Here is a 5,502-nt window from a genome sequence, read left to right as displayed (position 1 = left end):
GTATCCATATGATACAAGTCAATATTATGCCGCACTAATCTAGTTTGTTTCACAAATAGATTATTACACAGATTTAAATAAAAAACTTAATGGTATTCAAAACGTCCCAATAACGGCACCCATATTAAATAGATTTATATTTTTCAAAGACCTTAACTTAAGTTAGCTTCTTATCACCATTTTCCAGAGCAGTTAAGTGACTTGCTCCAAAGCACTATTTGAGGAAGTAATTGGGGCTGGAACCTGTCTGTCTGATTTCCATTTCACTGCTTTTGCTCCCACTTCCACCCACCGTATCCCACCTACAAAATAGTTACCATGAGAAACGGAGAGAACACGTAGTTCTGTTGAAACGTGAGTCCATTCTTTTTCCTCTAATCAACACAGGTGTGTGTGTTGGAGATAAGCATTGGCTAAAAATGCATGGCTTTCACAGTGGGCCTTAGGCCCTAGAAACTTACTATGTTCTCAGTGTCGAAAAACACAAATTTGCAGTTCCTTTCCTTAAACCTTAAATACCTTTAAGCCATGAAAGCCCTTGAATGGCTCCTCATTGTCTAGGTTAGAGTCCAACTTCCACAGCACAGCTTACACCCGCCTGTCCCCTCTCTTCTCCCTTCTTGCAGCTCCTCGAGTGTTCATGCTCTCTCCACATCTGGGTTTGCAGATTTGCTGGCCCCTTTATCTAGGAAACTCTCCTTGTCTCCTGCCCTTTGCCTGACTAATTCCTTCCATTCTTCTGGTTTGCAGCAGTTGCCACTTCCTCTAAGAAACATTTTGTGTGTCCCAGATCTGAATGAGATTCACCTCCTATGTCTCCAAGCACCCAGTATTTGTCTTATCTAAGGCATCACAACAGGCATTGGAATTGCCTATTTGTTGTTCTTTATTATCCATTATTCTCTATGCACCGTGTCTGTAGGATCCATGTCTGTCTTGCTCTTCATTTTATTTCTGGCATTTAGCACCCTGCCTATCACATAGCAGACACTCCATATATCTGAAGAACGAATGAATAAAAATCATTCTGACACTTGGAGAAAGGCCTTCGATAGACAAAGACTTTCACAAGGACAAATATCACACTGATTTATTATCCATACCATTTTCTGTACATTATCTCATTTAATGATCTTTTTACGGAAAAAAATTAAAAAAACAATTATCTTGTGATAGATTGTTTTATTGGCTAATATTCAGTGCCCCCTTCGAGGGTATTGCCCTAGTGAATTCACATATGGTCGTGTGAAATGAGAGCAGAAATGACAAGTATGACTTTGTTGCAGTAGCTACAAAGCAATGCACAGTGGCTTGCCATGTAATTGATCATTGATATGTTTCCAGAAGAAGTTTCTTTTAACTGAAACCTCAGATACCATGGAAAAAGCCCTAGCCAACTTGAACAGAGTGAGGAATAGAAATAATTGTTATTTTAAACCACTGAGATGAGCATACTGTAGTCTATCCTGATTGCTGGAGATCCATTCAGCCTAGTTCAAACAAAGGGGAGTTCAGTGAAAGGATTCAACATGGAATCTTAGGCACGACCTAGATTAGAACCAAGACCACTTAGGTTTCACTGGAACAAGGAACTAAAACGTCAGAGACTGGTGCTATTTTATTCACAGCTTAGAAGCTGCCTCACATTTCTGCTTCTCAGTGCTTACATGCTACTTCTTTCTTCCTCCCTCAATAAACTTTATATACGTAGCAATCATAAATTTGACCCAAATGAAGATGATCTCAAGCCTTTGTGTCCATCTGATCTTCGAGCTTGGAACCCACTACCAACTGTCACCTCTCTCTGAGTCTCCTGGTTTATACTATTGAGGGAGAGATTTATGATTTTAGTGAATCTTTTTGAACCAGGTTACAAGCCAGATGTCACTGGCTGGTCAGGGTTACTGGCTATTAGTCTAAAACTTGTCCACCAGTCGCGTCTCTGTGTGAGTGTGCTGGGGAGGGTGGTAGTAGTTCAGTACCAAGCCATGTGCTACAAACTTAGTTGTTTGGGACAGCAAAGACTATGTGGTTGGGTTCTGTGTCTTAAAAAGTAGACAGGAAGAAGAGATGCCTTAAAATATGTCAATTTGCCAATTGGTTTTATGAAGAAAGTATTATTATTACTCTTATCAGTATACCAAACTTCAGATTATAAAACTAAGAACGGGAAGTTAATCTGGCTAAAATTGCACACTAATAAGTAAGGGACAGAGTAGATTTAAGTTTTAAACACTGGTACGTTTTGCTGGCCCCAAATTTCGTGTTCTGCAATATACTAAATCATCTCAAAGACTGGAACTGTCTCTATCAATGAAACAGGAATACACAACTTTACAGCAAAAATAAAATATACATTGTTTAAAGATGTAACAGGTAGGATTATTTTTGAGGGGAAGGAGGGATAATTAATACATACCATAGGGGAGAAAGTGTTTCAAGATTCCCCAAAAGGTTTTCTTCCTAACCCGTTTTTCCAATATTTTATTGTAAAAAATTTAAATGTATTGAACTTGAGGGAATAGCCATATATCCACCTAGGTCTCAAAATTTATATTTTGCTATAGTCTTGCTTTATCACATATTTATATAGCCATCCATTAGTCTGTCTTTTTTTTTTTTTTTTTTAACTGGGGTACAGTTGCCAATCTATCGTATTTCTGGTGCACTTCTAATTGAGTTGCCTGGCCCCCTGTCTTCAAAGATTTAATTAGTTTGTTGGGGTCTGGCAAAAATATTTTCTTACAAGCACTCTAAGTGACTCAAGATATGTCCCATGACTACCAGCAGCATTGGCATCACCTGAAACCTTATTAGAAATTTGGAAACTTGGGACTTACGCTAGATCTATTAAACCATAAGCTGCATTTTACTAAGATCCCCGGGTGATGTGTGTGCAGGAAATATTGAAAAAGACTGATATGGATGATTCCAATGAGCAATGAGGGTTGAGGAGTACTAAATTAGGTAAGTAGTTTCATTATATGTTTCTTCCACTTACCAACACTATGATCTTAATTTGAATCTCGGGATTTTTATCTCTGGTATGGGGAGAACAATACTGTACTTTGCAGAGTGATAGAGGTCAGACGTGATCCTTAATGGAGCGGGTCCTAGACGTAAAAAGCTTGCTGTTTCCATAGGCAAAGGCATGTCTACATAGGCACACAAGCAGTGGCATCCAATTCAATAGCTCCCCAAAGTGGTCCTAAATTAGTCTTCTATTATTGTCCAATTTTGTAGATAACGATGGAGAAAATAATCTGGCTAAGATCTACAGAGAACAGATGGAACAGGGTTTGAAGTAAGTTAGATACAAACCAATTAAAGGCCTGGATAGCTAGAAGCAGGGGTCTGGGCTGCAGGGAGAAAAGGGAGTTCTGAGGCTCAAAAAAGTGAGAAAGGATAAATTTCTTTGTCATTTACAGTTAAGATTTACTGGGATGGGGAAGGACAATACGGTAAAGTCACTGATTCAGAGAGGCCAAGAATTCATTGAAAGGGTAGAAAGTGACCTGGTGGTTTGGCAGTGGGTTTACTGGAAATTAGCCAACATTTATTAATGGGTAGTAGCCATCACACTGAGCACACATTCTTTGCTGATAAAAAATGGTAGAGAGAGAATCACAGATCCAAAAAGAGGGGGCAAAAAGTAGCATGCTCGAGTTGTGAGAAAGAAATGAGAGAAAAGAGAAATAGATCACACATCCCCCAGAGCTCAGGACATAAAGAAGAGTGAGCTACACTGCAGTAATGAAATTCAGAAGGAAAACAAGAGAGTCCTCTTGAACATTTCCATGGCAAATACATGCTTATCTGCACCCCCAGGTAGCACCACCGCATTCAATAGCCCCAAACAAAATCCCTAGAGATCTCTAGACTTATTACTCAATTCTGTGTTACGCCAGTGCCCTTCAGGTCTAGAGAACTCACACTGCAGCCTCCAGAACTGGCTCACAGTCCTTCCAGGGACTATTACTCTTACCTCACCTCCTAACCTCCTTGCTGTGTCAGTAATTACCCTTTCTTTGTATGTGTTTCCGTATGTTTCTCGCCTCTCTCTCTTTTAAGTTCCTTAAAGTAAAGGCACAATGAAGACAGAGGAAGCCTTTCACAGGTAGAAAGTCCCAATACAACATGACAGGAAGCTAAGGCCATTTACATCATACCCTCAATATCATGAGTGATGCCAAACCTTTGTTCTTTTTCTGTTCCACCTTCTTAGGGGCATTGTATACTGGTGTGGTTATGATGTCCTAAATATTTTAAACACCTTCTCAAAAGTGTCACCTGATAAATACATTCTTTCTACCAGTTGTTCCTCTTGCTCAGCAGTTATGGATTCTATTTTTAGCCAGGGCTGAGTTTTATCTTTCCAAGCAGGGCTGTTGCTTCAGCTGCTTTTACTTTGCTTCCATTTTTTTTTAAAGGCTTATTTCAAAAAATTTCCAAAGAAGCTTTCAGCAAATTTCAATGCTATTTCTTCCTAGTCACCTAAATAGAATAGGCCAAAGAATGTAGCCTCTAGACATTCTTTTAAAGGTTACTATTTGATTTGGGGAAAACAGTCTCAACAGTAGTGATTTAAAGTAAAATAATCCAGATCACCCAAGGATTGAGTACTTTTATTTCAAAAGGAAACAAATGACCAACAGCCAATGGGAAATGAAAGTCTGAGATGAAGTTTCTAGCATAAATGAAATTTACCTTGTATAGTAAATGTATGCTAATTTCAAAAGAATACTTTTGTTCTATCCCATCCTATAAAATATTGTGACAGAGGGTAAAAGCAGATGTCCAGGACAGTTTCCATTTCCCTTTCCAGTTCATTTTCCAACCTTTCCTACCCTGCTCTGTGCTTGGGCACTGACTGTTTGGGGCTATATTAACAGCCTTCCTGGTCCACGACCTGCAGTTGGGTTTGGCCAATGGACGGCATCAGCAGGATACATGAGGCAAGAGGAAGCAGAGAGGTCTGGGTGTTTATCTTTCAGGCTCCATTTCTACTGGGTCACCTCTGATCGGCTGCATCCCGCAACTGAAGTCCACAACTCCTGCTGGGTAGACTTTTCTTACAGCTACTCTCTTCTTATTCTAGCATCTGATTCCTGCCCTTGCTCCTTTAGGTACAGAGATAACACCACCACCCCACGGTTCCTGGCTCTTGGGTATTTCACCATCCTTATTAGTCCCTTCCATGTTGTAAATACTCCCTTCTTTAAACTTACCTAAATTTCCCCATTTGAATTTTCCATATGCTTCCTGCTGGTGCCCTGACTGATACAGAAGAGTTTAGTTATATTCATTCATTCGTTTACTCATTCATCCAATCCTTTATTGATTTATCTATTCAACACGTATTGAATATCTACTGTGTGCTATGTGTTCTATGCTATTCTGTGCCTTAGGAATACAAACACTGTGCAAAAAACCCAGCAAGAAATCTCTGCCCTTACGGAGCTTAGGTCTAGTCAGGAGAGACAGACAATACCAAAAAGAAGT

The sequence above is a fragment of the Neophocaena asiaeorientalis genome, unplaced genomic scaffold (assembly GCF_003031525.2).
Source record: "Neophocaena asiaeorientalis asiaeorientalis breed wild unplaced genomic scaffold, Neophocaena_asiaeorientalis_V1.1 scaffold14, whole genome shotgun sequence".
Taxonomy (NCBI): domain Eukaryota; kingdom Metazoa; phylum Chordata; class Mammalia; order Artiodactyla; family Phocoenidae; genus Neophocaena; species Neophocaena asiaeorientalis.
Note: the sequence above shows the minus strand (reverse complement) of the source record.